At 38.0% G+C, this 25,550-nt stretch overlaps 1 long non-coding RNA gene across 8 annotated transcripts; it reads left to right on the top strand.

Annotated features, from left to right (window-relative positions):
* Nucleotides 1-10,952: 10,952 nt before the first annotated feature.
* On the top strand, nt 10,953-23,010 carry LOC136687190 (uncharacterized). Of its 8 annotated transcripts, none has more exons than XR_010800414.1 (9): nt 10,953-11,029; nt 11,121-11,247; nt 13,383-13,549; nt 14,339-14,486; nt 14,619-15,178; nt 15,290-16,317; nt 16,475-16,590; nt 16,928-18,953; nt 19,045-23,010. It is a non-coding gene; the product is annotated as an uncharacterized lncRNA (long non-coding RNA). The 8 variants fall into 8 exon arrangements; XR_010800412.1 differs by having other exon boundaries at nt 14,619-15,455; nt 16,238-16,317; XR_010800410.1 differs by having other exon boundaries at nt 14,619-15,455; nt 16,197-16,317.
* The last annotated feature ends 2,540 nt before the right edge of the window (nt 23,011-25,550 follow it).

Below are 25,550 nucleotides of genomic sequence, written 5' to 3'. Positions count from 1 at the left end.
TTGTAAATAGAAAGTCACTGTTTTGGCATGTGCGTCCACCTCCGTCCGTCCGCCCCGGTCCTGACACAAAGATGGGCAGAGGTTCACCAATCCATGAAAAACTGATTCTAAAAATTGTGAAATTGGAATATTCAACTATCTAAAGTACATAATATCATAAAAAAAATTCTGAGAATCCAGATAAATCTGTGCAAAATAAAAGGCTGACAGTCAATATTGGATGTTCATGATTCTGTACTGCAAATCACATCTTAGGCTTAGGAACACGTCCAGAGATAATTGTCAGTAAACACAGTTCACTGTACAGTTCGCAACATCATTCAGAAATGCTGCTGTCTTCTCTGGGCCAAAGCTCATTTAGAATGGACTGAGGCAAAATGAAAAACTGTTATGTGGTCAGATGAATCAAATTATGAAAGACACAAGAGGAGATGGACCATCCAGGTTGTTCAAAGTTCAAATGTCTGTATCTCTAATGGTATGGGTTTACACTAGTGCCTATGGCATTGGCAGCTAACACATCTAGAAAGGCACTATCAATTATGAATGGTCATAAATAGTCAATCATCAGCAGACTTTTTTAAGCACTAATTTTTTTCATTTTATTATAGACTACAAAGACATATTTGTAGGCATTCAGCTGACACTCAGTAAAATGTAAAAGACAAAGTTTAGTCATCTAGTTATCATCATTAGACTATCATCACATTCAGTGTAATTTCTGTAGTTGTACTGCAAACTAGGGATGCATAAATACCATTTTATTCCAACCGAGTACAAGTATATGTATTTTTGTACTTGTTGATGTCAATACTTAATTAGAATTAAGCAATCAGGAGCATTGTGTACTAGTGTGGTTATTAATTAAAACATACTTGTTTAATGAAAAAAAATGTTTTGTTAATTTCTGGAACTATCCAAAGTTTTAATTAGCATTTTCCCACATTACACCACCAATAATTGAATTTCCCTCTGGGATCAATAAAGTATCTATCTATCTATAAATTAGTAACATGAGCAACAAGCTCTGGATATGCAGTTGCACAGTGTTATGCAGCTTTGGTAAGACAGTTTTCATTATACAGTAACAGCTGGGAATTTCATATTTGGGCTCTAAAACATCAAGAAGGTGCAGAAATCCTTGGTTGTTGATGAACATAAATGGTTGATCATCAAGAACAACATACTGGGTAAGAGACAGAGCTGGGAAATATGGCTAAAAATGTTATCAAGATAAGGTTTTCTATATTTATTAATCTTGATATTTATCACAATTAAAAATTTGGACGTCCTTCTAAAAATGTATACTTGATACACCAAATCACCACAACTGCATTTAAGCAGTTTATATATTGGTAATTTCTAGTAAGTAGTCCATACAGCCAACAGATATCAATTCAGTGTTACTATGTATGAAATATAAAGTGATTTTACTGTATAGTTTATTAAGTAAATGACAATCAAAGTCCCCATAATTGTCCATTGTTTTTGAACATGAATCAAGGTCACTGCTTTATAAAATGGTCATTTTTAATAAGAAGTCTATACAACCATCAGGTTTACCACACTATGTATGTATGAAATATGAAGTGATTTTACTGTATAGTTTCTTAAGTAAATGACTTTCAAAGTCCCCATAATCCATTGTTTTTAATGATGACTCAAGTTTACTGCTTTATAAAATGGTCATTTTTAATAAGTAGTCTATACAACCATCAGATATCAGTACAGTCTTTACCACACTATGTACCTATGAAATATGAAGTAAATTTACTGTATAGTTTTTGAGTAAATAGCATTCAAATTTCCCATAATTTTCCATTGTCTATAATAATTATTCAGGTTCCATGCCCCATAAAATAGTTATTTTGAATAAGTAGTCCACACAACCAACAGATATCAGTTCTGTGTTTGCCATACTATGTACTTGTGAAATATGAAGTGATTTTACTGTATAGTTTTTTCAGTAAATGACATTCAAAGTCCCCATAATTTTCCATTGTTTTTAATGATGGCTCAAATTTACTGGTTTATAAAATGGTTATTTTTAATAAGTAGCCTGCACAACCAACAGATTTGAGTTCAGTGTTTACCACAATATGTACCTATAAAATGATTGTACTGTATAATTATTCAGTAAATGACATTCAAACTCCCCATAATTGTCAATTGTTTTGAATGACTCAAATTTACTGCTTTATAAATTAGTTATTAACCATTATAATCAAGGAATTTCCTTCAAGGTTCAAGGGCAGAAGGTGGTGGGACTGGGTCCCATATAACACATAAAAAAAATCAGCTGACAAATGAATAGCATCAAGACTGGTATTAACCAACCAAACATGCATACCCTCACTGATATAGAACCTAATTCTTCTGTTATTTATACTCTTAACAAAAGAAAACAGTATGAGTGAAGGTTCTCAATTGCTTCCAGTTCTGTAAAACAATCGCCACCATGAACTTAAACTGTTAATATCCCTGCAGTATACAAGGCTACCTATATTGTAGACTTATAGCAACATTAACAATCCTTGTCTCTTAAATAAATCATCAAATCCATGTCTGTATCTCACCCACCCATTTCCATCCTTATGCAATGTTCTTGTCCCAAAATACTATACTGTATCAAAGGTCACATGTTAGTAAATATATGTTTGAGTCAATATTATCTCACTCAAAGACAAATCTATATCATCACATATGAAATGGTGCCTTTCAAATAGTCAGTTAACACCTTACATTCCTCTGACAACATCCAATAATCTTTTGATGAGGCAAAACTGAGGACATTAAGTCTGTGTCTGCACATGGCATCTGAAGGTTCATCTAAAGAGTGGAAGTCCGTTAAAAGACAACAGCAGTATGTGAGTGGAGAATCCAACCGAACAATCTTAGTCTTCGCAAGCGATTGGTGGTTATTTGCAAAATTAAAAAAAGAATAGTAATATCGTATAGCACAGTGTTGGGGGTATGCATGAGAAAAAAGGAGCCCCATAAGCAGTGAGCAAGCTTTAGCAGCACTACCACATCCTGGCAACATCTTTCCTTCAAGAAGGATGGATACATCGCTGGATCCTCTCCATCAGCACCACAGACAACCGGGATCCTGATGTGTCGAGTTATGTCACTGCGTCTGTCCTCCTGCATGCAATCAGAAAGAAAAATCAAGTTAATTATATGGAAAGAAAATATCAAAGTGCTTGAATTATAAATGACTTCATTATTAGGACAAAAATCAACACACACTAAAGACATCCATCACTAAATATAGCTTAATTTATTATTATTATTTGTTTTTTATTTCTATTTTAAGCCTATTTTATGGTGAGCTGGCATTAGTAAAACATTTAAGGAACATGCTCTTAACCATAAATTGTGTGCCCATGCAGCTTTACTTTGCCTAGTAACACTATAGTTTTGTAATGGCAAAGCATGTGTAATTTTAAATAATTTTGATGTGTTTTTAATGTATTTTTTTGAGAAATCCTCTAAGATGAATCTCTATATTCATCTTGTTGCCTTCTCCTTACAGCTGCATTTTAATAACATTAACCCTAATGTTCTGTTTTTTGGGTTACTTTATGGCAGACTACAAAATTTTTATTTAGGCTGCCTTTAAAATGTTAAGATGAATTAACTGTGTTTTATGGAGCTGTCGTGAGGGGATCTTCACTTGTATTAGAATTTTGAATTCATTACAATAGATGTTTGGGGAGTCGACTCCTCTTCCCTAACACCATTTACTGTGGTTTTATTTCTCTGTTCTATTTCACTGTGTAGTGATGCTACTCTTTGGGAGAGATTTTGAATCACGCTCTGGAAATAACTTTGAGGATTTCCCAGTATCTGCCCCATGTTGCATAACTAAAGAAGAAAGAGGTTTTAATTTTAGAATTGGAAATGATCTCAACTCCTGTGTAGTAGCTTGTAGTGGAAATAGTATGCACACGTTGTGGCGGCATAAGCACTACATAGCGGAGTCAATGATAATTAATTATTATTTGATTAATAATTAATTATTTAATTCATTTTGCTAAGCTCCATGGTGTCTTTACCTGTCCAATTTTAGCTTAGACAAGTAGGTCATCATGTTAAATGACTTTACATATTATATAGCAGGATTAACTAGAATTAATTATTATTAATGAATTATGCTCATTGACCCGCCATAGGTTCTTGGCTCTGAAATTGAATCTGAACTAGAAGTAGTAATTCCGTACAAATAAGGTGCACACACAAACAAATAACAAAGGATTGGTTTTATCACACAACTGGTTTATTAATTGTAATATCAAATAATGAGTATTGATTATACATTCATATAATGAAATGGATTACAGCAATACATGAGGGAACAGGGAGGTTAATATATTTCTCTATGATAATTACCCTAAATTGTAGAAAGGCTATTGTTTATCCCAGCAAGCATTCAGCACCAAACTCCTGAGCAATAAAAGAAATGAATGGCCTTCTGAAGTTCTCTGTGGGGATTCTCCGTCATTGCTGATCTGCTGCCTTGTGAGAGACATGTCTATGCAGGTCTCTCCTGGGCCTCATCTCATAAGGTCATTCTGAGTGTTCGTGTGGCCTCTTTGTTGCTGGTCCGGAAGCTTTTGTCATCACTTTGCAGGTCTGAGGTCTCCTTCATACTCTGGCTGTGGCGTTCAATTTTGCTGGAGTTCAACTACAGCTTTTTTTAAACTATAGTTTTCTACAAGAGATAAAATTTAAATAGAACTTCTGTTATATCTGGACCATGTTTGAGAGGCCCAAGACTGTTTAAGAAAGCCATGAGAGTCTGATGCCTGCAGAGTCATTTCAAAACCCGAGTCATTTTCCTCTTTAGCCTTGAAAAAGGCTAAAAGAGAAAAAGTGTGAAGTGAAGTGAAGTGAAGTGAAGGTGTGGGGAATGAAGAAGCCTTTCTCATTTTGTGCCACTGGCTTTTACCAGAATTTAGAAAACCCACCTTGAAGACCTGATTGGAGCCTCAGAGATTGAGGATTGGAGCCTCTCTTGCTCTTGATTGGATGCTTCCTGTACCTTGGTAGTGACATCACATAAAATGTATGATCCTTGATGAGACAAAGACGATTCCTGTTGAATGACCATCGCAAGATTTCTGAATCATTCACGTTCAGACATGCCTCGACAAAGTGACTCGAGCTAAAGTCAATAAACAATTTATAAAAACGGTCTTACCGTTTATCACAACCAGCATACACACCGGCCTAGCGACAGTGTTTAAAGTTTAATTAGCATAACTCACTGAAGCAAGCTGCTTGAGGTTAACGTTAATCATCGCCAGCTAATTTAATGTAAACTAACATTTTGAGCAATAACTCAAGCTACCAAAACACACACAGACCAGTATATTTTCACAAATATAAAAAAAAACGGGCAATAACTTACATTACTTTGGTGACAGCTCGGCCAAGCTGCGTATCTACAACACCTCCAAACGTCTCCTCGCTGCCTCCTTCTTTGCTCCTAATGTCTTCATTAAAAAACGGTGGGCATCGTGTCTTGTATCATGCCCAAAGCGCATGCGCGAATTCGAACACGCTATACTTAAGTAAAAACAGCTTAGTATTATTATTACATTTATTATTATAAATGAACAGTTTGGAAACAGCCAGTGTTAAATACCATATCAAATAAATGGCATTCAATCAAAAACAGTAGCTTCTGCATTTGATCAAACCTGGAATTATGGTGAAGTGGTAACAAATTTGATTTTAAGTAAAATATCTGTTGCGTTTCCCCTCTAAAATGCATTAATACATCTGTTACCAAACCAGCTGTAAAATGTGGTAAATAAAATACACAAACTACTCACTCACTCATTAAAACAGAGCATTGTTTCACTACAAAATCCTCCTACATTTATGTGTATGTATCTATTTATCTATCTATATATATATCAAATACTTACTAAAGACACTAAAGATATAAAGACACTAAAGATAAAGATATATATATATGTGTGTGTGTGTGTGTGTGTGTGTGTGTGTGTCTTTAGTAAGTATTTGATGGAGTGCAAATTAAGTACACATAATGAAAAATATAGTGAGTAATAAAAAAAATAAAAGTATAAATACAGAAGCAGAACAATTATATTTATTCTTCAGTGTGACTAAACTGTGTACCTCTTTAAGGTCAATTGATTAGGTTTAATGCCTAGGTTTTATTTGCCCCTCAAAATTATTATTTTAATTAGGTTTTCAATTAGGTTTAATTAGGTTTTATAAGGAGCATTTAGATGCACAACAAACAAAAAGTTTGACTTGTCATCACACATGCAATCATCTCAAAGAAATAAATAACTATGAAGCATAGTAGTATATGACATGGACAGGATTAAAGACACCCTTCCCTAAAAGGTGCACTGGACCTTCACTAAAAAGCACTGACAAGGTTGAAACAGGTGATGCATTTCAAATTACAGTGGTGAATGTGTACTACTTCTAACTGAACAAACATTAATGCTAGAATTGGCCCACATGTCTAAATGTCAACCAGCACTTAAAGGTCAAGCCAGAATCTTCCCCAAACTGTATTTGGGTTTATCATGGTTTCTGATTTTTGGATTTTATTTTATGATGATATGCATGCTAAATTGATTTTTTTTAAATGTGCACAGAATGTCAGTTAGTGTAAACTAATTACAGGGTAAAATTGTTAACATTTGTTTTTCTCCTTACAGATGAGACAGTAGCCACTGGTTTAATGATGGCTAACAAGACTGGGAGAAACTGTCCACAGTGTTCAAAGCGTGGAGTTATGGAATTGCCTTCTCTTCTTCTTGCCCCAATTTAGACTGGCTATTTGCCCAACCCATCTGCTAGGAGTCCCCTATCACACACGTTGCTGTTGACATGTGGGTGAATATCGATGTATGGCTCCTCAGATACAACTCTGCTACTGCTTTTTTTGAACGGCTACTGGTGCAACGTCACCAAGCAGATAAACACACTAGAAGGAAGGTGCTAACAACAGACGCCTGTGCCAACCAACTACGCTCAGGTGTGTTGTGGGGAGAGCGCCATCTACCCACCTAGAGAGAGTGCTGCCAATTGTTACTCTCTGGTCCTGGGTGCAGATGCCGATTCGAATGAAGGAAGTTAAATTTGATCAGTGAAATATACACAGTGAACTGTTCAAATTCAATGATAAATGAAGAGCATTCCAGACAAATATTAAAATGCCAGACTTAAATATATGTTATTAGAAACCACAAATGAGAAAAATCATGGCCTTTAAAGAGTTGAGGTCACTAACACTGTTCGTCTCAGGCTCTGTTTATCTGGCTCTCTGATGTCAAGAGGGGTGGGTGTGTGGAATCTGGGCTGAGCAGATGACAGAAGAGGAAGAGGGAAGGAATGGGATGAATGGAGGTTTTAAAAGCCAGTTGCTGGGAAGACAGGATTTAACCTGCGAGGATTTAGTAACTCATTAACATTTTTTTAAAACTTGAATACTGACTCACACTCTGCAGTGTTTGTATATGTGTGTGTGTGTGTGTGTGTTTGTGTGTGTGTGTGTGTGTGTGTGTGTGTGTGTGTGTGCTTGTATGGTGTGTGAGAGTTTATATTCATTTATATTTCTCTGTTTGTGTGTGTATGTGTATGTGTGTGTGTGTGTGTGTGTGAGAATGTTTACACAGGTAATGCATAAATAAAAAAATATCTTGATTGGTGTTCCTTTACCTATGGAGCCAAATCAATGACATAAGTATTTGAATTAGAATTATGAATATTTGAATTATATTTATCTGAATATTTTATATTTGATTTTTTTTGTATGGCATTTGATAAACATGAATTTTTGAGATGATGAACATATTCACATTTGAAAAATTCAGATTAATAAATATTCAGATATAAAACATAACTAAAAAGACACCCAGACTAAAAAATTCAGATCGCAAAAATATAAATAAATAAAAAATAATAATAATAAACTCCCACTGAGATGTCTAATGCAGCATCAACCAGTTACAGTGCCCATAGCCACCAATCACAGAGCAGTCTCACACCATCCCAATTCCTGCCATGAGCCCTAAAGCCTTCCATGAAGTGAACATTTTAATGACAGTGTAAACGTGAGCAAAAGGGGCGCAGTGTTCAACTAATCAAGGGATCTCAGAAAAGAAACTGCGGTCACGCCATCCGACACAATCAGTTCTCTGAGGCTAAAAAAAGTCACTTACACGTCTATAAATAGTACAATGATGCTGACAGGCCTTAAATAGTTCACATTGTTCTACGATATGAAGCTAGGCTGCTTATGTTGTCACTTTTGCCGCACACAGCACTACACTTAAGGAAGACGTTCTCTTTTAGACGGCGACAGCCGCTATGGAAGGCCAACGAGCTCAAAAGAGTTGATGAAAAAGGCGATTGTTCCGCCACTGCTTTTGATATCTAACATATTGTATATTTTCTATATTTTATTACTGTTATATTTCTGTTTCCCTACTAAATTGTTTTTAAATGCTTTTAAAATGGCGGATTTAATTTGTTTCTACATAAAAAGAACATCTTTTTCAACTTGTAAATGTTTGTTTCCATTTTTTATTCCACCTTGGATTTGGTCCCAAAACCCACATCCCATACATCAATAACTACCATAAAATCCATAATTCCTGAAAACAATCACCACCGTCTTATTCAGGAAGGTCATCCAAGTCATTACACTTAGTATCAGAAATTTTTAGTGTGAAGTTTTTTTAAAATTTCACTTAGAATTTTGTCATTGTGTCAATATCATACATTACAGTAGCTACTTTTAAATGGCCTTATTTTTAAAAAGATCCGTAATTTCTGAAAACAGAGACCACTATGTTATTCAGGAAGGGCAGTTTTACTGTCAGTTCCTTTTTTAACTTCACTTTGAAATGTGTCATTATGTCAATATCATACATTACAGAAGCTATATTAAATGGCTGTATTTTAAAAAAAAATCCATAATTCCTGAAAACAATCACCACCATCTTATTCAGAAGGTCATCGAAGTCAACACACTTAGTATCAGAAATTTTTACTGTCAATGTTTATTATTATTTCACTTTGAACTTTGTCATCATGTCAATATCATACATTACAGTAGCTATTTTAAATGGCTATATTCTTAAAAATATCTATAATTCCTGAAAACAACCACCATCTTATTCATGAAGGTGAGCCAAGTCAACACACTTAGTATCAGAAATTTTTACTGGCAGGTCCTTTTTTTTATTTCACTTTGAACTTTGTCATTACGTCAATATCATACATTAAATTAGCTAATTTAAATGGCTGTAGTTTTTTTTTTTTTAAATCCATAATTCCTGAAAACAACCACCATCTTATTCAGGAAGGTCAGCAAAGTCAACACACTTAGTATCAGAAATTTTTACTGTCAAGTTTTTTTTTATTATTTCACTTTGAACTTTGTCATTATGGTAATAACATACATTACCGTAGCTATTTAAATGGCTGTATTTTTAAAAAGATCCATAATTTCTGGAAACAGAGACCAGCATGTAGTTCAGGAAGGGCAGCGAAGTCAACACACTTAGTATCAGAAATTTTAACTGTCAGTGTTTTTTTTTTTTTCTTTACTTTGAACATTGTCATTATGTCAATATTATACTCTACAGTAGCTACATTTAAATGGCTGTAATTTTAAAATGAAATGTAAAGTGTATGTAAATTATTTGAAATGCGAAGTGCATTATAGATAAAATGTATTATTATTATTATTATTATTATTTAAAAATGTTCCATTATTTTCATATGAAATTAGCACCGTGCTATTCAAGAATACACTTACCATGAGACATTATTACCCTCAACTCTTAAGTCCACTTTGAACAGCATATTTTTTCAACAAGGTCAGCATAGCCAACACACTATAATATAATAATTAAACCCCACAAGGATAAGATGTATAGGAAATCTACAAATATGTTTTATTACAAAAACATGCAGGTCTTGGCACCACTGTTTTTTCTTTCCAGAAAGAGGAATTACCCATTTTCAGAGATTTTAGATTTCTGAAACACAGAAATAATGTCCACGGAATCAAGCCGAATGTGTAGTTTTTCCTCGGTATGGAAGTTGTGTCCTTACGTTGTCATCTAGTGGCGACAGAATACTACTGCACCATTTAAAGTGGACCAGAAAATCAGAACAAGCCCAGTTCAGCGTCGTGAAAGAATGCGACACCAACCTTCGCCCCAAAATATGTGGCTCTAGGACACTTCAATTAGAATCAGCTGCTCTATTCTGGACTTGATTGAATAAACGAAAAAGATGAAAAACACCCAGCCCCCTTCATTAGCATATATTGAGGAGGAAATATAGAAATAAATAATTGAATAAATGGAAAAAAGAGAATACATAAATGAAGAAAACTAATTTAAAAATGTATATAGGAATTAATAAAAATGGCAAATAATTCAAAAATGTATATATTGGGTAATAAATATATAAATGCACAAAATTAATTTATTTGTTTTTGGTTTTATGTCCCATATTAACTTTATTTATTTTTTTATTTATGTAGTTTTTATTTATTTAGTTTTTATATACCTCAATCCTTTTTTTTATTCCACTTTTAACAATTCGCACTGCAGTGGGTGGAGAAGAAGTCAGGAACTAATTGCATATTCTTGTATGTACTGAATGAAACCGAAGGTGTAGATTTAATCTAAGCCACTTGTATGAATCTTTACATTTGCTGAACAGAGAGGAGGTTCAGGAAGTCAATCCAAGGCCAGAGGAGAACTTCTAAAAACAGGATTCAAAATGACGTTCCTACTGTGTACGTGACTGACAGCTGTCTTGGCCACTACAAAAAGCCCATCACATTTGTCCCGCCCACCCTTAAATACTTTCCTTCGACCCGCCCACAGCGACGGTTACTTTATAAATCGACCAATGAGCTTTCAGCAACAACACTACCCATGGCTTCAACGGTGAGTTCAGCAAGCTACCTGAATTATACGACGGGATTTTATCATTTTAGCGCGAAGAAGTCAGGGTTTGTGTTGTACCTTTTAAGCTATTTACGGATGTTCTTTGTAAAACGTTAAACTAAGAGTAATAGGCCACCTGTACACTCGTCTATTCAGCTCGAGAGCATTGAAGCCTACAGCAGACTTTGGGCGTTAAACTGCTGGATGTCCAAGTGGTGTTCCGAAAATCAAGTGGGCTTTATAGAAAATTGGTTACGTTTCGAGGGCAAGCCTGGTCTTATAGGTAGGTATTGAATCCACCCCACGCGGGAGGGTGCTGCCTTACTTTCTTGCAGCATAGCACATAGCCTTTTAGTCAGCAGAGTAGTGTAAACTACTCTAGGGAAAGACACAATCAGCCTGTTTCAGCAACCTAATCAATATTAAATCATAAAAATATGATGGCAGCCACACCTCAGAACTAAAATGTGGGTTACTCAACATAAGATCACTAAACTCAAAAGTAGTCATCGTAAATGATATCACAAGTGATCATAAATTCAACGTTTTCTGTCTCACTGAAATGTAGGTTAGACCAATGAACATTCAACACTAAATGAAGCCACCTCTCTAGACTATAATTATGTACATAGCCCAAGATTATCAGGCTAAGGAGGTGGAGTGTGTGTAGTTTGCCAATATACCCTAGAAATTAGTCTTAAACAATGTGACACCTTCTCCTCTTTTGAGGTTCTCTCCACCGTTATTACAAATCCAGTCACAAAAAAGGACGCATCTTTATTATGTAGCATTTACAGACCACCAGGGTCTTACTCAGAATTTCTGAAAGAATTCAGTGATTTTTGCTGCAAACGTAGCTGTGTGCAATCACAAAGTTATAATTGTAGGAGATTTCAATATCCATTTTGAGAAGGCAGATGACCCACTAAAGGCATTTACCTCAATCTTAGACTCTATTGGTATTACTCAAAATGTAACAGGGCCTACACACTACTGCAGTCACACTTTAGACTTAGCTTTGACACTAGTCTTAGTTTTGTCTTAACATAGACAAAATTAATATCTTACCGCAATCTCCGACAATTACCTAATTTCATATGAGCTACGTCTTAGCCATAATATATACAAAGCATATAATAAAACCATCTACTGCCCTACAATTAATAGAAAACCTCCCAGAACTATCAACACCAGTTCCCACTCCATCAGGCCCAAAGGAGCTAGATTTACTAACTGACTACTTAGAAAATACCTGTCGATCTACTTTAGAAAAAAAAGTGGCAACACTTAAAAGAAAATATGAGAGAGAAAAAGCTCGCCCCATGGTATAATGATAAAACCCGTACCTTAAAACAAACATCATGGAAACGGCAATCAACCAAGCTGGAAGTGTTCCACTCTGCCTGGAAGGACAGCCTTATAGAGTATGGGATATGGGAATGCCCTCACTAAAGCTCCCAAACATGGAGCTTAGCAAAATGAATTAAATAATTAATTACTAATCAAATAATTCATTATCATTGACTCCGTTATGTAGTGCTTATGCCACCACAACATGTGCATACTATTTCCACTACACAGTACTCTAGGATTATTTTTATTATTGGAGATCAGTGAGGCCAGATAAGTGTCTTTACCTGTCCAATTTTAGCTTAGACCAATAGATCATGTTAGATGACTACATATTATATAGCAGAATTACCTAGAATTATTCATTATTAATGAATTATGCTCATTGACCCGCCGTAGGTTCTTGGCTCTGAAATTGAATCTGAACTAGAAGTAGTAATTCTTTACAAGAAAGGTGCACACACAAACAAATAACCAAGGATTGGTTTTATCACACAACTGGTTTATTAATTGTAATATCAAATAATGAGTATTGATTATATATTCATATAATGAAATGGATTACAGCAATACATGAGGGAACAGGGAAATTTATATATGAAGGAATTTCTCTATGATAATTACCCTAACTTCTAGAAAAGGCTATTGTTGATCCCAGCAAGCATTTAGCACCAACCCTGGGCAATGAAAGAAATGAGACCATGTATCCATGGAGATGGACTGGAGATAGCTGGGAGTATGGTGCTTTCTGGCACGACTTCCTGGAGAATTGCTGGCGCAGGCCTTCCTTTTCTCCCCCTTTTCAGAGACACGCCATCCTCTCCATCGGAGCTGGTGGCGTTCTGAAGTTCTTTGTTGGGATTCTGTCATCACTAATCCGCTGCCTTGTGAGAGACAGTCCAAGCAGGTCTCTCTTAGGCCTCATCTCAGAAGGTCATTCTGAGGGTGTGTATGGCCGTTTTTGTCGTTGCTGGTCCGGAAGCTTTGTCAGAGGTCTCCTTCATGCTCTGGGTGTGGCGTTGAATTCTTGCTGTAATAACTATAGCCCTGTTTTATAAATTAATATAGAAACTTCTGTCTATTTGGACCATGTGTGAGGGGCCCAAGACTGTTTAGGAAAGCCATGAGAGTCTGACGCCTGCAGAGGAGCCTGAAGAGTCATTTCAAAACCTGAGTCACTTTCCTCTTTAGCCTTGAAAAAGGCTAAAAGAGTGCGAAGTGAAGAGAAGAAGCCGGTAAGGGGAAGGAGTGTGTCATTTGGTGCCACTGGGTTTCAACCAGAGTTTAGAAGACCCGCCTTTAATACCGATTGGAGCCTCTCTTGCTCCTGATTGGCTGCTTCCTGTACCTTGCTAGTGATATCACATACAATTTATGACCCTTGCCAAGACAAAGGCTCATCATACTTTTGCAATATTAAAGATTAGATGTTAACACAAAGTAATATCATTAAGACAACCATGTTCTACATAATTATTAACCAACTACACACACAGTATGTGGGTACCTTGGTTCTACGTAAATTAATATAAAACAAATTAAACACATGTAAATTAATCCCACCCATTTTGATTGTCCAAATGGAATTAAATTCAAATAGTTGTGCACATGTATAACTTCAAATTGTTTTAAGCCAATGGGAATTAATGTTTAATTCTATAGTTTGAGAAGTTCTCCATTTTAAGTAGATGTATACAGAGCATATATCTCTGTATAAGGCCCTATAGTGTCAGTTTTATGACACTCTGACACAGACAGCCAGGCACCAATTTGGGGCAAGTTCTTTCTGAAAAGCTTATCTCAAATTCCAATCTTAGGCTTGTGTGTGTTTCTGAAAGCTTGGGTATTTAAAATCACTTCTCAAAGTCAAAATGTCTTATTAGAAATTAATACACCATCATATCACACTACAATATATATGCAATGATTAAAATAAAACAAGATATATTCCAACTGTTTTATTTCAAAAACCATTTTATTATTTTTTACTAATTCTTTTTGCCCTTGTGCATCATTTTCTAAAGGCATCCAGGGATCTAGAGGGTAAACTGGCCTTGAAGCACAGAGACGTGTACACTTTGTAGGCATCAATTGCTGAAGTGGGTTCTGCCTTGGTTGCTTCGTTGGCTAAATCCAGGTCTTGGGACATCCACAGCAGGGTTATGGCAGCAGGTAACACCATGGACCGCATTTGAAACAGCACTTGCTGTTCCTGTTCTTCTTCAACTGTGGTACTGTCATCCTGCTGTACACTGACAGCATGTTCCTGAAGTGTGGGTTTCTTTTTGTGTTCTGGTTCAACAGGAGGTATTTTGAATGGGATGGAGGAATGCTAACTCCATAACTTGGGTTTGTTGGCTCCATCGGTAAGTATGGGACTCTGAATTTGTAAGGCCTTCAGCTTATGTTGGGGAAATGGGCAGGCACAATTCCAGCCTGTCCAGTTGAAGAAAAATCTACATAAACTCACTGTTGGAGTGCAACACAGCTAATGAAGGTACGGACAGAAACCAGTTGCTGGTGATTGAGTTGTTTCTCTCCAGCTAAACAAAGGAACACATGCTTCATCCAGGGCATGCTGTTTTCATTAACCACATCAAGGTTCCTGTTGTACGTTAAGCCACTGCTCACTAGTTTGACCAGCACGTCCCCTTCCAAGGCAGCCAGCTTGGCTTCAGGTGTCTGTGTCATATTTGGGCCAATGATGTTCCAATAGTCCTGGTTCCACCTAACCTTTGTGGTTCAGTGAAAGAAAGTGCAGGGAAATAAGTAACATCTAAGTAACGTAATCCAGATTCCAAAAAGTCTTGCAGACTCTTTCCTGCTGCTTCCACAATGGCAGCTGCTCTGTAGAACGTGGCAGGGTAAGTGAACTTCCTAACTCTCATCAGCATGTTGACTAACAGTGTTCTACTTCCGTATGGGAGTTTTTCCTTGCAAAGCGCACACAGTGCTATGTGGTTGTGTTCATGAAGGTCACACCGGAGGATTCTTAGCAGTGCCGTACCAGTGACAGGGTTTGCCGCTTCCAGGCAATCTGCGAATCCGAAGAGCCGTCTGATCCTCTCTTGATGTAAGGGGAGCTTTGTACAGTAGACCAGAGGAGGTGGGGAGTCTTCAAGTGTGGCAGCATTGACAGAGGTTTGATGTTTCTTCAAGAGATGGAACACTGGACACACTTCTTTTAGATGGATGCGGAAATTGTATGTAGTGTAGGAGTATTTTGATACCTGAGAAATGTTCAAGTTGTGCTTCAATATCAAAAGCCATTTTCATAAATGCTTCTTGCTCCATCTTCATGACATTGGTGGGGTGAGTGGACAGATGTAGGTCTTCATCAGTCAAAGTCTTTCATATTACTGTACTGGCTAAAATGTATATATTAGACTTTTGCTGTTGTCTTCAGCTGTGTCCCTGAATATTGATGTGTCTCTAAGTACAAAAAGAAGAAGAATTCATTTATTTAGATTACATTTTTCATGATAATGAGGGAGCCCTGTGAAGGACTGGCGCCCCATCCAGGGTGTATTCCCGCCTTGCGCCCAATGATTCCAGGTAGGCTCTGGACCCACCGCGACCCTGAACTGGATAAGCGCTTACAGATAATGAGGGAATTCATTGTATAAAATTTTTTGAAGTGATATGCACTGTAACTACAAATGCAATTATCTAATTACTGTAGCAGGATTGAAATTAATTGAAATACATATCTGAAGTGTTCTGTAATAGTTTTTGGCTGTGGATGTGCCTCAAACACATCATCCACCGTCAGTGCTGTGGTTACAGCTGTACTGCTCCACCTAGTGTCAGAACCTGGTGTTTCTTAAAAAAAATAAACACGTACATTTAAAAAAAATCTCTCTTTAATTTGAAACGTAAAAGGCATAAGGATATGAAGAAATGTTCATCCGTTTCACTAGCAGCAGAGTAGAGTGACATCGGCTGTGTCTCGGTCAGTGCAGTTTACGGATAAAGCAGAAAATCCATCTGTCTAATCCTCAATGTAAGGGTTTACATTCTCTTCACCTTTTTTATTTTTGAAAAATCTACTTCTGTCTTTTCCTTTTTAATTTGTGTCACTGCTTAATACATGGGCACAGTGGTTTTATTTATTCATTTTTTATTTTAACAACAGTTATATTTACCTTGAATTGTTTCAGCATTCGATCGTTCATATACCTGCCCTCTCGAGGACCAGTTCTCTTCTAGTGCTTGAGATTCGGGAAAGTATGGATCTTTCAAGCGTTCGAAATTTCTGAAGCATTTTTCTCTGCAGGTAAGTGCAGAATTGAAACATTAAATTAGAAATAAAGAAGCAAAAAGTAAAGAAATTAGCAATCAACAAATGAGAGATATATTTTTGTATTTTATATTATACAAATAAGTCATGCAAATCCACATGCTAGCATACAGAGGAAAACACAATTAGAAATATATATATATAAACTAGGGGTGGGACTTGATTTTAAAAAAAATTAATCAAATTAATTAGAAGCTTTGTAATAAAAAATAATCCCATTTCAATATTTAGCATGAGAAATATTGATTTAAATTTGGTTGATGAATCAACGAACATAAGCTTAAATTCAAAATCTTGTTTGTTTTCCCACCAGTGAGTTCCACGATGCCGTCAACTGACTAGTCAGTTGAGGTGGTTTAGGCATCTGATCATGATGCCTCCTGGACGCCTCCTACTGGAGGTATACCAGGCACGTCCAACTGGAAGGAGGCCCTGGGGTAGACCCAGGACACGCTGGAGGGATTATATCTCCTGGCTGGCCTGGGAACCCTTTGGGATCCCCCAGAAGGAATTGGTGGATGTTGCGAGGTACAGAGATGTCTGGGCTTCTTTGCTCGCCCTGTTGCCACCGCGACCCTGAAATGGAAAAGCGGAAAAGATGATGATGATTTTCCCACCAGTCTACTACCAGTGAATTGGTCAATTTGTCTGACGTGGACTTTGACCTTTTGTTTCTGAATGTGAACCCCCGAAATGTGGTTGAGTGTTGACTGGCGACACTGTTTGCTTTATTGTAATCCCTCGCTAATTTGCGGTTCATCTTTCGTGGATTCGCTACTTCTTGGGTTTTTTCAAGGGGGCTTTTTTATCATTTACATGTATTAGACTAGGCCTGTAGGTGACAAAATATATAATTTACAAGTATTTATTATATTCAGTGCAAAGAGGACAAAATGTCTGACTCAGATTCTGATCAAAGCACAAATTCGTTCCATGAAGATGACACATTAAAAACAAAATATGTAGCTTTGGAGAAATTTGTCATAGAACAACTATGTCATCTTAAAGACTTCCAGTCTTTGAGAAACGAAGCGTCAATTTCAAGAGCAGCTTCAAGCAAAGCAACTACAGTACAAGAAGGATGTGGAAGACAGACTGCTGTCCAAAATCGAGTCATTAGAAAGCCGTACAAATGCGGCAAAGGTGCACACAAGGAGGATATGTCTGCTCAGGCAGGAGACTTGGCAGAGGTGCTCCAGTTTCTTCACACAGTCCAAAAACGTTGGTAGGTGGATTGGTGACTCAAAAAGTGCCCGTGTGTGAGTGAATGAGTGTTATCTGGCGCCCCCTCCGGGTGTATTCACACCTTGCGCCCAATGATTCCAGGTAGGCTCTGGACCCACCGCGACCCTGAACTGGATAAGCAGTTACAGATGAATGAATGAATGCTCAATGTAATTAGGTGTACTATTTTAAACAATCAGAACTTTTTAGATTATTATTAATGTTGTTTCAGATGGGGTGAGTTGTGAATCGAATGCAAGGGCCATAATTGAAAAAGGGATAAGGTGGAACATCTGGGAGCCAGCCTGCTTATTTTTTTGACAAAGGCTGCAGAAGATAATGGGAGTTTTCTGGCTAAATCTTTAATTGGGTTGTGTAATTGAGTGTAAACATAGTTGTGTATATAGTTAATTGGGGAATGTGTATTAGACAACATTTAAAAAAAAAAGGGTTTTTGTTTGTGTTTATTTTTATTGAGAAGAAAATACTTTTACTTGAAAAAGAATTGTAATATTTGAGATAAAGAAGCAGTTTTATTGTCTCATAGCATTCTGAAGTTGAATTTAAAAAATTTACATTTAACTGTTTTTATTAGAAATTGACTTTTAATTTGTATTATAAATACAGTATTGTACAAGATTTCTACAAAAATCCTCACTTGGATCACTTCAATATTTGACAAGTGGTCAGAATGCGATCAGGTGACTGTAGCTTTGAAATTTGTGAAAAATGGCCACTTTGAAAGTTCAAGTTCTGAAACACGAGTCGTATTGCTCCAAAAATGCACATCTCATCGGTCACCGACGGAGTTAAACGCTTAAAACTGGGACTAATTACACCAGCTGATGATTTTGTGCAATTTCTGGCGAAAGCAGACAAGCATATGCCACAAGACCAACGGGACGTTCGGGGACACCCCCGTTGCTCTTTTCCCAAAAGAGCTTGACTGGTTTTGGCGTTTAACCTGTGCCTACGAGATTAAGCCGCACTACGTGTTCAAACACTGGGGACGACAACAGAGAAGACCGAACCTTCTGTTGCTGGAAGCCTGGCGCAAAGCACGACTGCATGGGCGAATTGGTTTTAATCTCATCCGGACTGCCGTTTTGAATCAGGTAAGATCACATTTGCTTGCATCTGAATTCATGTGTCTTATTTCTGGGCAACATTTGTCTGACTAATTGGTATGTTATCGCTCACCCACAGATCACCTGTCTTGGTCAGGAACAGTGGGGAAAATATCACCCGTCCGATGTGTCATGATGCGGCTACTGCGCAGAGGTTTTACCGGGCTTCTCTCTCCGGCCCAGAGCTTTTGGAGGCCCGGAAACACCGGCTATTGGCACTAACCGGACCTCGCTCAGCCCACCTCCCAACGAGAACCAAGTCGGCCCGCACTCGAGGAATTCCCAGTAAGCGAGGGTCATAAGCTCGCATTGATTAAGTCCCTGCCCTTTGTATACACCGCCCGTGGCTACTACTGATTGGATGGTTTAGTGAGGTCCTCGGATCGACCCCGCTGGGGCTCCTCGCAGGCCTTTGTGGAGTGCCGAGGAGTCGATCAAACTTGACTATCTAGAGGGATACCAGTGTTTCAGGATGTGTATGTGTAAATAAACTCCAGTCAACGCCGAACTCCAGTCTCCTGACTCTTCAATGCCGAATTTCTAACAGTTGGTGCCGTGACCCGGATGGCATACTGAATTCTTCTTGGTGAGTAATGCCATCACGAACTAAAGAGAAATTCTGGCAGAACCTTCTCCTATGCAGACTAGGATATAAGGAATAAGAGTCAGTAAAATTATCCTGAAATTGTAACTGTGTTGTTACTGTTATCCCCTCAGGTGAGGGAAGACCAGTAGTTTGTAACTGCTGTTACTGTTATCCCCTCTATATGAGGGAAGACTGGTATTTTATAAGTATTTAGATTTTCTGTTCAAAAGAGGCCTGTTTGTGTTTTGTTGAAACACTGGCATGTCACTGGTAAAAACCTAGCGTTTTGTGGCTGTTTTATATTCTTTGATCAAGAAATCTGTTTGTGTTTGAAACACTAGTGTGTCACTGGTAAAAACTTGCAGTTTTGTGGCTGTTCTTAAATACTTTGATTGGAGGAAAACAGTACTTAAAGTTACTGTTAGCTACTGAGGGAATCTTTTGTTTTTGTTTGTTTTGTTGTGTTGCTTCACCATGACTTCAAATGGCCAAAATGCTCATAAATATTGTAAAGTCTCCTGGAAGCCTATTAACTATAGAAATAGCACATTAGTTAAGGGTGGGACTGAAATGCTTCAGTGGACTGCACCAGATTTTGAAAAGGTAATAGACAGCATAGTCAATAAGCACACCAATGAGCAAAAGAGCAGTCAGTACTTTTTTATCTAAAGGCTTTTCTGCAGACACAGAATGGAATCTTGAAGAATGTAGATCAGCTTTAGGATATGGTATCAAACATGACTCTGATAGAGTGCCTTTATGTCATTAAGCAGTACTGGAAGTACAAACTGAAGTCCATGGAACGTAAGCAAGGAGAATCTGAGGAGAAGCTCTCTGAACTAGCTAATGAGTGTAAAAAGCATAAACAAGCTGCTATTAATGCACAGAAAACCTGTGAAAAACTTCAGAGATCACTGAAATCCCTTGAACTGCAACATGCCAAATGTAAAAGTCAGTCTTGTCCTTCACCAATAGGCCATGTACAAAAGACGTCTTGTTACTCAGATTTAAATCCTCCAGCAACAGGCAGATTGTATCCACAACTGGTTGCAACCAGCATGGGTGAAGAGAGGAACTATTCTGATGGCTGTAACCATTCATCTTCTGAGGAGGACTCTGAGCATGGGCTAAGTACTAGCCATGGTAAAGTGATTGTCAGAAGGAAAGCTGAAATGAGGCCAGTTACAATCACATCCACTGAGGTAAGTCACAAGAGAGGTGAAGTTAATAAAACCAGGCTAGACATTGGCCATGTTCCTTTAGATGCAGCAACCCTGGACAACCTGTGCAAGGAGTTTAACCTCCAAAGCATATGGGTCTTGAATTTATAGATCTCATGCAGAAATTGCCCCCCAGTGATGCTGTGGCCATAGCAAGCCAAGTCCTCAACTTAACAGACAGCAGACAACTTGCTAAAAAGGTGTCGGATGGTTTGGGTGACAAAGGTCAGAACATTGAAAAAGGCTGGAAAGCTTTCAATGACTGGATTAGCAACAAATGCCGCAAAACTACTGATTGGGGCCAAATAACTAAATGCAGGCAGAAAAAAAGGAGAATCAGCTGCAGATTTCAGGGAAAGGTTTGAAAGAGTTTTCTTGCGTCACTCAGGTATAGATACAATGGCGGCAACTTTGATACAACTGAAGGTCCTCATTTTACACAGCTGGTAGAATCTTTGAGACCAGATCTTAGACAGGCCCTGGTGACATCACTTCCCAACTGGTGTAATGTTAAATGGGGTAAAATTAAAAGTGAACTTGACAGGCTGGACCTTGGCTTAGAACCAGGACATTTGCCAGCTTCCATACATGTCCTCTCAGAAAAGAGTTCTAACTCAGGTTCCAGTAAAAAGCTCCCTATCCAGAAGGAGTGCCATTATTGTCATAACAATGGCCATTTTGCAAAAATCTGTCGCAGAAAGCAGGCAGATAACTCCAAAAAGGGTGTGAGGGTGAACATGAATCTTAATGGTTTTTCACAGGGCAGCACAGCAGGAGCTCCTTTTGAGGGAACTTCAAATCAGCAGTTGCCACTGATGATTAAGATAATGCTTGGAGTCACTGAGCAGTTGTCTTTGATTTCCAAAACTCTGCTAGGAGTCACAGGGATATCAAACTGACCAACAACAGCTTAAGATCATCTGTGTTCTATAAACTTTCCAGAATCTTTACATTAATTGAGGACACAGATGAAGAGTTCACCATGGTTTTTCAACAAACATGCGGTTAATGAGCTTCAAGTTAATGATTCCCTGATGTAAACTATTGTTACCTGAATAAGTTTGATATATTTAAGGTCTTGAAAATTTTCTTACATTGATATTTCCAAAACCACTATACGATCTGCTTAACTTGGGTAACATGATATTGTACTCCTTTAGTGCAACACGTTTTCATTAGGTCCTGGTGTCTGGACCAAAGGGGGAACATTAGTTAAAATAAAGGCAGGGCTGTAGGTAGCCATAAATAAATACTGGTCAAAGGGTTATGGTGAAGTAACATGGCAAGCTGTTTTAGAATGTTTTTACTTACTGTAAATGGATACATTTTGCCCCAGAACTGAGTGCTAGGGAAAGCTGTAGAGGAGGTGGGTGAAGCACAGAGCCTCAGGGAAGATCCATAGTTTTTAGGCTGTGGTGGCTACCCCTGTTGGTGAAGATTTCAACACACTGTGTGGAACCATACCAGCCCCCTCTGAGGGACATATGCTGGGGCAGAGTATAATTTAATTACAGAAACTTCTCACCTGTGAACAGTTTACTGTGGAAGTATCTCTTTTGTGTTGGTTACAGATAAACCAGAGCCAGACAGCGCTCCTGTCTTCCCAGCATGGTCTGAATGATCTTCACACTTCTGACCAAAACTACAACGGCTGATGAGCTGAGTGTCTACAGCTTCAACCAGACTGGCAACAGTCACAGACTGGATCGGGATCAGACTAAACTGGTGACAAACTGATGACCAAGCTGTGCCCGTGCTTTTCTGCGTGCACGTGAAGGAAACCTATGAACCTCCAGTTTCCAAACTTCAGATCATCCTGAGTTAGACTGAGATCATCCAGCTGTACTCATACATGGTCCTGTGTATGTGTAAATAAACTCCAGTCAACGCCGAACTCCAGTCTCCTGACTCTTCAATGCCGAATTTCTAACACTGTCGAGATCCTCCTCCATGCTTCAGACCAGCTGCCCACACTCCAGCAACCGCCAAGTGCCTTGAAGCTGCCCCTACACTGAAGTTCTCATGGACTACTAACTATTATTACCAGTAGATTGACCAGAGGAGGATGGGTCACCCCTTGTGAGCCTTGGTTCCTCCCAAGGTTTCTTCCTCAGCCGAGGGAGTTTTTCCTTGCCACTGTCGCCCCTGGCTTGCTCACCTAGGGATTTTTACATTTCATGTCAAATCTTTGTCTTACTGGAATTGTGTGAAGCTGCTTTGTGACAACATCAGTTGTAAAAAGCGCTATACAATAAATTTGATTTGATCTGAAGCATGGACTATGAACTCCTACCTTATATTTACTTGTATGCTCTACACTGAATCACGTTTTAGTTCTGGTGGTCAATGTCTTTTTCTGCATGCCGTCTTTGATCCTGTTCTTGAACACTCAGGATCGCCACAGAATAGGTATAATATGGGTAGTGGTGTTAGTGGGTGTTGTGCTGGTACAAGTGGACTAGGCACAGCAGTGCTGCTTGAGTACACTGTCCACTCTGTGAGACACTCCTACCTTGATGGTCCACCTTGTAGATCCAAAGTCAGAGACAGTAGCTCATCTGTTGCTGCAGTTTGTGTTGGTCATACTCTAGTCCTTCATCAGTGGACATAGGATACCCCTATAGGGGTTTAAAACTCCAGCAGCACTGCTGTTTGTTCCACTTGTATCAGCACCAAACACATCGCCACCACATCAATGTCACTGCAGTGCTAAAAAAGATCCACCAAATGGCATGTCTGGTAAACAACAGGGAGAATGAGGGCAGAATGAGACTTTGCAGAGCAAGAGACTGACAACTGTCTAAAGTTGTATAAGTACAGTGCTCCTTGTTGGTAAGTGGATAAAATGGGCTTGTGTTTTGATGACGTCAAAATATTTGGTCACTCTCACGACAGCACACAAGCCAACTATAGTCATTACCTGCATGCCCAGGTGTATTCCCTGCTTAAAGCCTATGATTTTGTACTTAAATCTGTAATGAGTGTCAATTGTTGCCTTAAAAGTTAACTGTAAATGGTTAAATACCTGTGAGGAAACCTGTAGAGTTCATCAGACACACCTCCTGGACAGTGAGAATACCGAGATGGTCTAATACTGTGGAGGTTCCACTGAAACTTGCACTGGTCCAGATCCTCCTGCAGAACTTCCTTGAAACAGAAGTGAATCAAGCACTGGTGTGCATGACTGCCATCATAGTGTCCTTGCTCGAGTAATGCAGATTCAAAATGATTCTAAACATACAATAAGCAAATGGTAAAACAGTCCCTAAAAAGCAAGTAGATTGATTTTTAAAAAAAAAAAAAAAAAATCTTAGTGATCAAGTTAGTTCAGATGGATATAAAAATTATAAACCACTCTAACAATCTCCATACAAGCCTTATTTAACCTTAAGGTGGTCAACACACAATAGCACAGAGTACTATATGAATGTGGACAAAGATGTTTTCACAGAGTTTATAACGGTAGTTTATACGTCATAACCATAAGATAATCACTCGGTGACATACAACATGTGGTTTGTTCTAATAAAGTGTTGACCTCGAACTGACCTGACATACACTTAGTTTGTGGGTTCTGTTGACGATTAGAAATATACAGACAAACAAGCAGACAAGTTCTTTCAACAGAGACATAAAAATTACCATTACAGAAATATTTGAGTTTGTAGATCCCTATTTAACTAAGAAAAGTCGACAAGAAATGTAGAGCAAGTCAAAAGCTGTTCAGCAACATTTAGCATGTTTTGGTACCTTGGGTACAACTCGCGATACAACCCTTATAAAACCGCAAAGTTACTTCCGAATAGAGTGCACCTTGTCCGCCCACTGCATTGGGCTCATTCGCGCTACATTTTACCAGCAGTAAGTACGAAATCTCATGTAGTTCTTCTTGGCAGTATAACTCATACCGTTGGAAAGCCTGTTAATTTCCCTTTTAAATTGTACCACATTTGTAAGGAACATGCATTTGTGGGATGCGCCTCTTTAAAAGGTAAATGTGGCATCATTTAACAGGCTTTCCCACTGTATAAGATTTATTGCCCAGAAGCATTGTTACAATCAGGAAATAATCCACCAAACACAAATAACACGATTTTAAGAAATTTGTTTATTATTAACTTTTTAAACAAAATTATATATCTATAAAATATATCTTTTTAAACAAAATTATTCATTCATTCATTATCTGTAGCCGCTTATCCATTTCATGGTAGCGGAATCATTGGGCGCAAGGCGGGAATACACCCTGGAGGGGGCGCCAGTCCTTCACAGGGCAACACAGACACACACACACACATTCACACCTACGGACACTTTTGAGTCGCCAATCCACCTACCAACGTGTGTTTTTTTGGACTGTGAGAGGAAACTGGAGCACCCGGAGGACACGGACACGGGGAGAACACACCAACTCCTCACAGACAGTCACCTGGAGCGGGAATCGAACCCACAACCTCCAGGTCCCTGGAGCTGTGTGACTGCGACACCTACCTGCTGTGCCACCTAAACAAAATTATATATCTTAAAAAGTTTAGCTTTTTCTGTAAATACAAGGGTGTGTTTAGTGTTGAGTGATAATTTTTTAGGACTGTGGTCTAAACTACCTCCACAGTAACTGAAATATTTGTAATATTTTTACTGTATCATTTTTCAATAAGAATAGAATTAATTAATATAATGTGTGTGTGTATTTATTTATATATCTTTTCCACTTAGGATACCAATCCAGAGGTGTCTTACACGAGGAGAAAAAAATTGTTGAACTGATGGATGATTAAT

The sequence above is a fragment of the Hoplias malabaricus genome, chromosome 2 (genome assembly GCF_029633855.1).
Source record: "Hoplias malabaricus isolate fHopMal1 chromosome 2, fHopMal1.hap1, whole genome shotgun sequence".
Taxonomy (NCBI): Eukaryota; Metazoa; Chordata; class Actinopteri; order Characiformes; family Erythrinidae; genus Hoplias; species Hoplias malabaricus.
Note: the sequence above shows the minus strand (reverse complement) of the source record. Positions and strands in the feature narration are given on the sequence as shown.